General features: G+C 42.5%; 1 protein-coding gene across 4 annotated transcripts in view; it reads left to right on the forward strand.

Annotated features, from left to right (window-relative positions):
* The first annotated feature begins 61 nt into the window (after positions 1–61).
* SLC16A9 (solute carrier family 16 member 9) overlaps positions 62–12,947 on the forward strand; it is a 65,164-nt gene continuing 52,278 nt past the window's right edge. For 2 of the 4 annotated variants that reach the window (XM_082425588.1, XM_082425591.1), the window contains exon 1: positions 62–278. The gene's annotated coding sequence lies outside the window, so the exon portion shown is untranslated. The other 2 variants (XM_082425589.1, XM_082425590.1) reach the window with 2 other exon arrangements.

Consider the following 12,947-nt stretch of genomic DNA (forward strand, 5'->3'; position numbering starts at 1 on the left):
CAGGAGGGGCCGGCTCCCTCCCTCCACGTGGCCGCCGCCGCCGCCGCCGCCGCCGCGGGGCTCGGCGGGGGCAGAGGGCGGCGGCTCGCGGGGCAGCGCGTAGCGGGGCCGATTGCCCAATACTCCGGCAGGGGCCGGGGCCGGGCCCCCGGATAAATAGCCGCCCGGCAGGCCCGGAGCTGCAGGGGAGAGCGGCGGCCGCGGTCCTCCCCGCACCACCCGCCCGGGGCACTGCGCCCTGTGCTGCGCCCCGGAGACCCGCCGAGGCCGGTACCCAGGTAAAGGGCTGGAGCTCGCGGGGAGGGTGTCAGTGGTCGGCGGCCGCCCGTCTGCCTGGCCTCCCGGAGGCGAGAAGTACCTCCTCCGTCTCGGAGCGGTAGGAGGAGGCGACCCTGCCATCCACGGCCGAGCAGCTCGGAACCGGTTCCTTGTTTGGAGTGGGTGCCGGGGGCTGAGAGCGTCGTCGGTGCGTTGGCGCCCACCCCATGACCCCCGCAACCCTTTCTCCGCGGTGGGCCAGTTTTCCCTGGGCTCCGAGGGCGGCATCTGGCACGGAGTTGGAAGAGGGGAGAAAGGGAGTCCTGGAGGGAGGACGGTGCCCTCGGATTGGGCTCAGGGAAGAGATCTGCTCCGGGACTCCCGAGACAGCTTCTGGGACTGCTGGTGGCAGAGCAGGGAGTGGGGGGAAGCGACCCAGGTGAGCCCCAGTTTCCCAGAGGGCAGCGAGGCCTCGCTGGTGCACAAAGGTGTCCCCGGGAGGGTCGCGTTGGGGGCGCCCACGGGGGGCTCCTGAGCTGGGAGGAAAGCAGCGCGCAGCTCGGGCGAGCGCAGGAGGCACGGGCGCCTCGGCCACCTGGACACAGAGCGGGAACTTGGGAGGACTTAGGGTTCACGCTCCATCTGTGGCTCTCCCTAGGCAACCTGCTCTAGCTTCAGCAGCTGCCAGAGGCTTTGGAGGGAACTAACAACCACTTAAAACCTTGGTCAGCAAAAACAGGTCAGTGTTTCTTAGGATGCCTTGTCTAATCTAGCCCAAGGCCATCCATCCCGGAGGTGTAGGTAAGATTTACACTAAATACGCATATTACTTACATAGTAAGTTATTTAATATAATATTTTTTGGCTCAATCTCCTGGGTCACAGTTAGTTTGGGTGTCTTTTTTTTAAATCTTGAATTACCTGGATTCTAGTTCAGATTGCAGGTGGGTTCCTCCCCCTCCCCTCAGTAGGATTTTCAGTTGTTCCATCAAATCCTGTTAATTTGGTATGTCCTAAGTTTCTTAGATTAGAGTTGGCTTCAGCTGTGAGAAATTGTTCTGGCTGGTTCAGGCAGAAGACTGAAGAAGATAGAGAAGGTTCTGAAGTGAAAGCATCAATTATTCATTATAGGATTACACCTTCTTTTAAATACCTTGTGGATCCAGATAACAGGGTTACCCATATCATTGCTAGAAAAAAAAAATTTTTTTAAGGCCCTGGGAAGTGGAAATGACATAGTAAAATAGCTTAACCTGCAATTTTGCAGCAACTCTGCACTGACTGCCTAAGAACGTCCTTCTCTGTTTCTTCTCTTCTGTGAGTAGGCAAGAGGGGTAATAAGGACCCTTCCTGTCTGTGGGATGAATATAGAAAAGGACAAAAGATATGCAGAGGTAGATCAGGACACTAGGAAATCTTTTCTGATTTCTGACTGCGACTCAAAAGATGGTGGTGATGGGTGTCTGAATCTGTATCAGGGCAGATTGTGGTGCTTTGGGGGTGGACCTGGTCATGAAACTAGTGCTAGAGGATGACAATTAGATGTTGTCAGATTTTCAAGCTTTATTTTCTCACCTCAATCTTTTGAACCCCTAGGTTTTGTAGTCTTTTTCCGAAGCGAGCTATCTCTTGAACTTAATTCATACAACGCAGTTGGGTATAGAAAGCCAGTGGGAAAGTACAAAAGAAACAATGTCTTGCTGGTTTAACTATAGCTTTGCAAGAAAGTATCACCTAGTGACTTTAATTTTAATTAAAGATTGCAAGAATGCATACATTTTGAGCTAGTTGGCCTTTTCTTTGGGAGGTCCTTTGCAGACATCAATATATTCCCTGCAGATAATGAGATTGAACTGTGACTTAAAACTGAGTTCAAGGAAAGAACACATGACCCATGCTTTCAAAGAGTTTAGTCTGGTGGGAAAGATAGGCATGTTTACAAATATCTATAATACAAGATAGTAAAAATGGAATCATATGGCAGTGACATCAATAGTGTGCTATTGAATGGCAGAGAAAAGGAGAGGTATATTCAAGGTTAAGAACTGAGAAAAGTTGCAGGGTGGGTGTAGCATTTGATCTGGCACTTGAAGAAGGAAGAGGATTTTCTTGGTGGAAATGAGGGCTGCTGGAAGCCTGGTGTGTTTCAAGGTAGCAGAGCAGTTTGGAGTGGCTGGAGCCTGGAATTTAAGATAGATAAGGCTGGGAAGTCGGATGGGGCTAGATTATGGAGGACATGACAAGCCATGCTAAGAAATTAAAATATGGTTGAACATTATTATTATTGTATTTATACCTACATTGTTAACGTCCTTAACTGTAGTTTATTCCTTGAAGTTCAATTTTGTGAGCTTTCCCTAAAGAAGTAAATGAATAAAATCTTAACAGTATTTGCTTCCTATAAATGTAAAAGATTAATAATGTGTTTCAAATAGCCTTCAATGCTTTATTCAAATCCAACAATTATTTTCCCTCCGAATCTGTAATCTTGTGGTATAACAACTTTTAGTTTGATTAAAACTTTGGACAGGAAAACACCTCCACTTTCCTGGGCCACTGTTCAGGGTAAAGACATTTTCTGTTCACTGTTTCAATTACAGATAATAATAATAATTATTATTATTCATCTTTATTAAACACGGTATGTCAACTGAGCCACATACCTTATTTTATCTAGGGAGGCATAATTTTTATCTTAATCTGAGAATTTTAATAAGGTCACTTGGCTAAGTAAATGGCATGACCAGGATTTGAACCCAAGAAGTCTGTCTCGAGAGCCTATCCTTTGGGCAGGGGCATAATATATGATGACTGTTATTAATAGTAGTTAGCGGTTGGGCCTGCTACCTGTAGGAGAAGTGGTTGTCTGTTTTTTCTTTGCATTCTCATTCCCATCATTCTGATTTTATTTTAGTTTATTTTTTTAATTGAGATACAGTTGCCATATAACATATTACTTTTAGGTGTACAACACAATGATTCTGAATATGTGTATATTGCAAAATGATCACCACAGTAAGTTTAATTAACATGTATCGCCACACATAGTTACAGTTTTTTCGTGTGTGTGATGAGAACCTTTAAGATCTACTCTCTTGGCAACTTTCAAGTATTTAATACAGTGTGTTAACTACCATTATCCATTATATTAGCCATCATTCTGATTAATTTTACTTTACAGATTCAATGATGGCACATATTTCAATGTTTTAACACATCTTCAAACTATCACATGATCTTGTACTTTTATGCCCCACTCAAAAGAAACTCTTAAGCTCTTTGAGAAGAGATGGCATATGAGATGAGAAAAACATTAGTGAATGTAGCAGCCTTAAATACAACGACCAGACCTGCCAGATTCCCTGGAAGAGTGTCAGTCTCATATATTCTTTTCACTATTCCCAGCAGATCCACCCAAATGCACCAGATCTTTTTGTGTTTCAGCCTCCCATATATAATACCATGTGTCTTGGTTTTTTTTACTCTGAAAGTGATATAGCACATCTACTCGTTTGTACACGACATGCTAAAGTGTATATTCAGACAACAGATTGGATTCTATGTAATCACGTGCAAGTTAAGCAAAACACATACTAAGCAAAAGGACACACCAGTGTAGATAGCATCATCAGAGATTTCTTCACCAGAACTTCACGACTACTACTTGGACCGAGCTTTGTGGGATGTGGGTTGTGTGGAGTCAAGATAAGCTGAAACAAGAGCCTGGCAGCATAGCATGATATGAGTGTGGGATAAAGGGAAATGATGGTACCAACTTGCATCTGAGTGTCTGGCCCTCATTTTGCCCATAATGACTCTGTTAAATTTCTAGATCTTTTCATCTTTTCTCAGACTCTGAATGATTTACGAATTCCACTGTTTTCTCTTCTGAACCTGAGAGCAGGATTGGAAATAGGTGGCCATTCGCTGGATGGGTCAGTAAGGGCTCTTGAGACTGATCTCTCCCCTAATAAGACATCTCTAAACCTCAGGCTGCTTGTACAGAGGAGGAAATTGAGTTCTTAAGATCGAGGATAGCATGTTCACAAGGTTCACCCAGGGCAGACGGGCATCATAGAGGAGCAAAGCAGACCGGCATGGGAGGTGGGGAGAGCACAGGTGAGACTCTCAACACAAGTCGACCTACGTCCTGTGTCCGGGAGTGGAAGGAACTGGAGAGAACATGCCCATTCAACGAGGGCCAGAGCTCCTCAGTTCCAGCCAATTGTTACATAAGAACAAGGGCCCAGTGTTGCCAGATCTTCTGAGTTTTCAAGAGAATCAGGGAATTCAGATTTTGATGTGCAAACATTGGCAATTCATTCAAAATGGCTAAAAATAAAAAATAAAATAAGATAGAATAAAATAAATAGAATAGAATAGAATAAAATAAAATAAAATATTGGGCAGGCCAAACAAAACACCTGTAGAGATCTAGAGATCAGATTTGGCCCGTATGCTGTCAATTTGCTAGATGATTTCCAGGCTTCCTTCTGGCTTCAGAGTTCCATGATCCTACACTCAGTCCATGAGATCTCTAACCCATTTCTCCTTTGCTGAAACATATTCCAGTACACACCATATCTAAAGTATGATAGCTTTGGAAGAGCTCTTTGGCAAATGCTGGAGTATGATAGATTTACAAGGCCTTTAAGGTCAAAGAATGCCCTTTTTCGATGGCCATGCTGTTGACATAATTCAGAGGCCCCAGCAGTTAATTGCTTGTGTTAATTATCCCTTTCAGGGACAATTAGTGCGGTTTAATTCTAGGACTCAGAGCTGTTCTCTAAATATTTTCCTTCCTGCTCTTCCTTCTCACCCCAGTGTGATATAATAATCAGCTGGAAAATCGATCCTGGTTTCCACTTGGACAAGGTGTATTTATAGGCTTGTCTTTTGGTGTTTCGACAAAGAAATCTTCATTATCTTTACCCTGGCAAGATTTCACCATGTAGTCTGTCTCTCTTCTTAAAAGAGAGCTACCTGGGGATGTCCTTGAATGGCAACAAGGTGAATAAGTTAAGGGTTTGACTTTTGTGAGACGTGTTAATATGGAAGTTTAGTTTAGGTTTTTTTTTTTTTTTCATTCCCTCTTTTTTTTTTCTTTTTGGCCAAGCCACACAGCCTGCAGGATCCTAGTTCTCCAACCAGGGATCAAACCTGGGCCCTCAAGAGTGAAACTCAGAGTCCCAATCACTGGACTGCCAGGGAATTCCCTTTTTAAAAAAATTTTATTGGAGTATAGTTGATTTACCATGTTGTGTTAGTTTCAGGTATACAGCAAAGTGAATCACTTATTATATATACAATATATCCCCTAGGGTCTTTTTTTTTTTTAAAGCGTATTTATATGGATCCAAAAAAATAAAATGAGAACAAAACTAGTGGACTTGCATGTGATTGCAACCCCAAATTCTTTTTAATAACTCTGGTTCCTAGGAGAACTATGCAGTTAAATTCTTTAATATAATATTTTTAAAGCTGAGTTTCTTGGATGTGATGTGTTCTTCGCTTTATGCCAAGGAGCTGTTTTACAAACAAGTGGGCCTGACTCTACCTGAAAAGTTCAGAGCAGACATTGACAATGGGAAGGAAGCATCTGAGTAAATAAAAGAAGCATGGCGTGTTCAGAGAAACCACATACCTTACTGTGACTGAGCTGAGTGAGAGAGGACCGACAGAAGGCTCTCAATGACAGTCCTGAGCCACCGTTTGGCCTTGTCCTGGCTCCAGTGATGAGTCAACCCTCCCTTGCACTTCCAAGAGTGTGTCAACCAACTCTGGATGTTTAACATTTAATCTGAACCTAGAGACTGTCATACAGAGTGAAGTAAGTCAGAAAGAGAAAAACAAATATCGTATAATATTGCTTATATGTGGAATCTAGAAAAGTGGTACAGATGAACTTATCTACAAAGCAGAAAGAGAGACACAGATGTAGAGAACAAACTTATGGATACCAAGGAGGGAAGGGGGGTGGGATGAATTGGGAGATTGGGATTGACATATATACACTACTATGTATAAAATAGATAACTAATGAGAACCTACTGTAGAGCACAGGGAACTCTACGCAATGCTCTGTGGTGACCTAAATGGGAAGGAAATCTAAAAAAAGGGGATATATGTATATAGCTGACTCACTTTGCTGTACAGCAGAAACTAACACAACATTGTGAAGCAACTGCAGTCCAATAAAAATTAATAAAAAAACCCCAAACCTGAAAGAATCGGGTAATTATCTGATCATTGAAGACATACCACCTGATATTATATTGGTAAAAACTTTGAATTAAAAAACTCAACTTTATGTTTACCCGTGTATTTAGCTAGCCTTTCAGATTCAATGATGGAAGCAGGCTTTAAGCTCCAAGGAAGCAGAGACCACATCACCTTCACTCCACAATACCTTCTAAATGCTTTCAATTCATTTTCTTCTAAATACACAAATGCCTTCCAAATGTACTCGATTCTTTTTGTTGAATGAAAGCTGTTTGATGAATCATTTTGATATATAGGAGATTTAGGTCAGTAGATTTTCTACACATTTATTCATTTATTCATTCTATAAAGATTTGTTGAGCTTTCACTGTATGCCAAGCACAGTTCTCAGTGCTAGGGACTTAGTGCTAGGGCTTGTGGGCTACATACCTTAACAAATAATAACATGTTGTGATAAAAGTAGTAAGAGCAAAGATTGCCCAAAGTATTGTGAGACCTTCGAGGAGGAATGACTAACTGTTGGAGGGTCTGGATGGCATCAAGTAGGAGGAGACATTTAGGCTAAGTCTTGAAGGAAGAGTAGGAGTGTGCCAGTAGGCGAGCTGGAGAAAGGATTACAGCCCTCCAGCAGCTGGTCGGGACCGAAGAGTCAAAGGCACACAGGAGGGAAGGAGCCCAGCTTAAGGGCTGAATTGTGACAGTGGCTTGGGAAGCACAGGTTTTGGGACATCCTGGAAGGGTGGTTAGGACTGAATCATTGCAAGTCTTTAGAGGAAAACGGAAAGAATTAGGTAGCTAGCTGGGTATTGAAAGATCTAAATATCTAATATCATATGAACAAAACATGGATTTGTAAAATCATTTTTATTTATAATTTTTGAATCACATTATTCATTTATGGCAGGCCAGAAGCTCCAAGAGGGCAGGAATAATCATCTTTGGTTGTCTTTTGCACTTAGAAATTAAACAAAAACCACAGTAAGGATAGTTTTCTTGTCTGGATGCGCGCAAGCCAGAAAATATTGAGTTGAGGAACGATTGGGAAGTGAGAAATTGGAGCGGGGTTACTCTTTCAAGTTTTTGTAAGCAAACCTTTAAAAGATGCCACAACAGTAACAATACCTATAAACATTTACTCTGTGTCAAGTGCCACACCTAGTGCTTCATAGAGCTTATTTCCTATATTCCTCATAAAAATCCTAAGAGGAAGGGGTTCTTCCTATTCGATTCTCATTTTATAGATGAAGAAACTGAGAAGGTTTTTAACTTGCTGAAAGTCACATGACTAATAGTCTGCTATTGATTGTGGTCTAACCTCAACTAGGAACTCAGGAAAAATGACTCCAGGGTCCACGTTCTAGACGAGGGGCTTTTAGTGTTTTTGACTGTGATGTGTTTTACAGCCCAGCCGTACCTGCCTACACAGGCACGCGTAGAAACACTGAAGCCAAGTCTCAAAGTAGTGCTTAACCCTTACCGTGATGCAGGAGGTACTGTTGTATTTTCTACTTTCATCGATTTCATTTGAGTCTGAATTTCAGTTTTAAACGGTGCTGTTCACAGTCCACGATTGATTTGAGGACCCACGATGCATTACAGAGTTTGGACAACACTCCTCTAGCCCTCTACTTTGCACTGCTTCCCAAACTATAGCTTAATACCCTTTTCTGTTAAATTCAGCAAACATTTATTCAGTGCCTACTACATGCAGGAATGTGGAAAGAACATAAAGACTATAAGGTATGGCCTGACCCTGAGGAATTTTCAGTATAGTGAAGAGAAAGACAAGTAATGGCTAATAATAATGCAGGCCAGGTAAAAGAAAAAAAGAAAAAAGAAAAAAAGAAAAGAGAGACACAAGCCACATGTAGTGGGAACATAGAAGAAGGAGTGATGAATACTGGCTCTCAGTGTATATACTGATTTAACTAGTAGTGTTTGGTGGTTTGTGTGTGTGTGTGTGTGTGTCTGCTACAAGAACATTAAAAGACTTTTATGAATAAATAGAAATGTCTTTGGTAAAGACTTTTGGGACTTAGGGCCAAAGAAGATCTGAAGACCACAATATTCTGTGTATTATTCTCAAAGGTGCTTGAAGTGGTCAAGTTATCATTATTATTATTTAGACATTAGTTTGTCCAGTATAAGCCCTTGAAGGATGTTAGCATGTTCAGTTATGTTAAAGAGTATCCATTAAAAAAAGGTTTCCAGTCAAATTCCCAAAGTAAAAGAATGCAAACCTACGGACCAGTTATGAACCTGCATTAGGTAATAAATGCTAGGGTTAAATGGAGAGAGCCTTAAGTAGAGTCTAGCAAAAATCCTGTGGTTATACTGGAGGTAGAAAGAGGGTTATTAGTATCTTCCTAATATATCTTATGTAGATTAAAAAGATAACGTTTGAAAATCCTGGCACTGTGTCTGATACATAGAAAGTGTTACTAGAAAATGGTAATTAAAAGTTATTCCTTGATATGGCTAAGTAAGAGTACATTTAATCCTTGGAAATTTTCTTAGTTCCACTGTTTAGAGAATTCCTAAGAAAGGATAGTATTATGATACCATTGGGATTTCAGGATATTTGAAATCTTTTTCCATAGCCGTGTTTGATGTGGGTAAAAAAAAAAACTATCAATTTAAATAACTAAAAGCAGTCAGGTCTTTCATTTTAGGCTTGTCCACCAAGAGGAGCAATTATGCAAGCTAGTGCGGTGGTCCACTCCTTTCGGTCAGGAGCTTGACATGGAGATCACCTGGAGCCCTTTAGCAACCTGGCCTCAACCCCAGAGATCCTGTTTTCATGGGTCAAGAGAAGCCTCACACATTGGTCATTTTTAAGCCCTCAAGGTGATTCCACGGTGCAGCCAGGTTTGAAATCCCCTGCAAAGTATATGCGTTGATGATTAGAAACATGCTCCTGTGGAGATGCAACCTTAAAATGGGGTCCCGTGTTTGCTTTTTTGATGCCCATAGAGTCACCATTTTTTCTTGAGAACTAGTTTAAAAAACAAGATCTTAGGTATCCTTTTTTTTTTTTTTTGGCCATGCCGTGCTGCTTGTGGAATCTCAGCTCCCCTACCAGGGATCGCACCCCAGCCCATGGCAACGAAAGCACAGTCTTAACCACTGGACCTCCAGGGAATTCCCAGAAACTGTAGCTATTGGTATAACAGAAAAGTGGAATTCTAACCATCCTTTGGGACCACACAATACCATTACTAAAAGATCCCAGCTTCTCTCCCACTATGTTCCCCTAACTTGAGATGTTTTGCTGATTTGACCACATTGATAGGTGACATCATAGTCATGTTGACAGCTTTATTATAATTATCATCATCACCATTAACAATATCGTCATCGTTAGAATCTTCTCAAAGTTTCCCCTCCCGCCCTCACGCCTGCTCGGCTGGGGACTGCAGAGGCTGGCCGGGGCGTGTGGCTTGGACCCAGGGCAGTGGGGCGACTGTCTCGGCACAGGCTGCCTGCAGATTCTTGAAGCTGCTCCTCCCGGGGCTTTTCTTGGGCTGCTGGGCAGCAACCGGATGGCATTATGGGAGGTTGCGTGATGCTCTAGAAGCAGTGCACCCAGGCTCGGCCATTTGGGACAATGGGAGGAGACAGGAAAAGGCTTCTTTCTCCCCTGGCTGGCAGTGGTGTTCATGTTTGCGCTCTTTGGAGCTGCAAGGGTGAAACTGCTCGTCCTCTTGCCAGAAACCGGCTAAACAGATTTTGAGGACTTGCCACATCAAAGGGTGGGGTTAATAGCATTGCCACCACCACTGGGGACAGAACCAAATGTCACAAGTGAAGAGGGAACAGGCAACTGTCCACTCCTTTTTTTTGGCCTCTGCACTCCAGGGTGCTTAGAAAAATAAAAGTCATGCTCTCCTGAGACAGTCCAATTATTCTGCTCTTTTGTTTTGTAAACTTTTGATTCTTTGGAGAGAGATGCTTACCTTCCTGTAAGCTTTCAGTTCACTTAAGTGTGTTAGCATGGTGGAGGTATTTTATTTTTGTTTGTTTTTACTTGTTTGATATACTGTCTTATACCACTTTCTCCTGTTTTCATTAAAAAAAACAGATAAATGGATGTAATCATCTTCTAATTTTTGTATCATGATCTCCTTCTGCATTGACCCCCTCCTGCATTTTTCCCATTTTATAGAAAAGCAGGATATTAACTTTCACCATGGTCCTCCCTCTTATAAGAATTTTTGCTTTTGCTTCTATTTGAAACCTAGAAGTGATGATCAGTAGAGAGGGTGGCGGGTAAGTAAGCTTTGTCCTTGACAGTATAGATGACAGGGTAGAGCGAAAAGGACAGCCAAGTGCTGGGTGCTGCGTTGGAGTGGATGGGCCCCAGGCAGAGAGTTCCCACTTGGTCCATTCGCTCCCTGCCGCCAGCTGCTTTTTATCTTCTTCCCTCCCTCGCCTGTGTCCTTCCCCCACTGGGATGAATATGGCACAGTTGGTCAGAAGGTGCTCTATCCTATAGGGCAGTGATTCTCACCGCAGCTGCACATTAGACTGGCAGGAAGGGTTAGGCTTCACCCCGGAGCAGGCTGGTGGTAGGACCTGGCATCAGGGATGTTTAAAAGCTTCCTAGATGATTCTAGTGCCCACCGTGGTTGGGTGACAGTTTTCGGAGTGTATCTATGGATGACCTGGGTCAGAATTATAGGGTGATTTTCTTTTTTTTTTTTGGCCACGCCGCTCGGCCTATGGGATCTTAGTTCCCTGAGCAGGGATCGAACTTGGGGCCACAGTGGTGAAAGCGCTGAGTCCTAACCACTGGATCGCCAGGGAATTCCCCATAGGGTGACTTTTTAAAAATGCAAATTCTGGGATTCCTAAACTTGAAACCAAAATCCTAGTAGTAAACACCAGTTTGGAATCATTCCAAATTACGGTCTGCCAATATCCAGATCTTGGTTTAAATGTTCTAAGTATTAAGAAATAACTAAAGATCAAAAAGTCTTAGAAGCCCTAGATTGACAAATGATTCAGTAACTAGTTGCTGTCGAGCTCTGGTGTAAGTAACCAGGAGCTACTTCTTAGAAAATAGCTATCAGGTCCCTAGAAATCCCTTATAGTTACAAAATCAGAGGTAATGTTTAATAAAGTGCTATGTGCTAGGCACTGAGCTTTGCACTTTATTTTTTTAATTTTTAAAAAATTTTTATTGGAGTATAGTTGATTTATAGTGTTGTGTTAGTTTCTGTTGTACAGCAAAGTGAATCAGTTATACATATACATAGATCCACTCTTTTTTAGATTCTTTTCCCATATAGGCCATTGTAGAGTATTGAGTAGAGTTCCCTGTGCTATACAGTAGGTCCTTATTAGTTATCTATTTTATATATAGTAGTGTGTGTATGTCAATCCCAATCTCCCAATTTATCCCTCCCCCCTCCCTTACCCCTTGGGAACCGTAAGTTTGTTTTCTACATCTGTGACTCTATTTCTGTTTTGTAGATAAGTTCATTTGTACCCTTTTTTAAGATTCCACATATAAGCGAGCTTTGCACTTCAAACTCACTACTATCCCATTTTACAGATGGGAAAGCCTGAGGCACAGAAACATTAAGTAATTGGCTCAAAAACACATGGTAAATAGTGTAGACTGGATCAGAACCCAGATATACATGTAATAACAAAGCTCATGATCTTAACCATTACTCAGTTCCTACCTCTGTGGAACCAGATACTAGAAAAACTTCTCTTCCTCTTTACCCTGTCTTTCTTTACGGTGAAACTAAGAGGAATAAAGGGAAGCTATCAAGCAATTTAAACTATTGTTAACTTGCTCCATATCATTTTCTTTCCTTCTTTCTTTCTGCGTTGCTGCACGCGGGCTTTCTCTAGTTGGGGTGAGCGGGCCTACTCTTCGTTGCGGTGCGCGGGCTTCTCATTGCGGTGGCTTCTCTTGTTGCAGAGCACGGGCTCTAGGTGCACGGGCTTCAGTAGTTGTGGCTGTGGGCTCTAGAGCGCAGGCTCAGTAGTTGTGGCCCACGGGCCCAGTTGCTCCGCCGCATGTGGGCTCTTCCCGGACCAGGGCTCGAACCCGTGTCCCCTGCATTGGCAGGCAGATTCTTAACCACTGCGCCACCAGGGAAGTCCTCCATATCACTTTCTATACGTCCTTCTATATGTACACAAAGCAGCCAAAGATCCCTGACATTTTCTTCAGAAACCTGGAATTTATGTTTTATTTTCATTGCTTAGTTTCTTTTATGATGTGTAGTTGTTCCTGCACTTAAACAGAAGCTCTGTTACTGCTTTCTTTGAGGAGCTACAATACAACAGAATAAGCAAAACGTAATCTGATTTTATTGCCCTTATTTAAACCTGTTTCTGGGTTAGAAATCTGGGTGTGATTATGAGCTAACTTGATGCTCTGACTTGGGAGGTGACCGTGTCTGCATTACTTAAGTTACATGAAAGAATCATGAACTGGAGGTGTCATT

This window comes from Balaenoptera physalus, assembly GCF_965194825.1.
Source record: "Balaenoptera physalus genome assembly, chromosome: 14".
In the NCBI taxonomy this organism is placed as follows: Eukaryota; Metazoa; Chordata; class Mammalia; order Artiodactyla; family Balaenopteridae; genus Balaenoptera; species Balaenoptera physalus.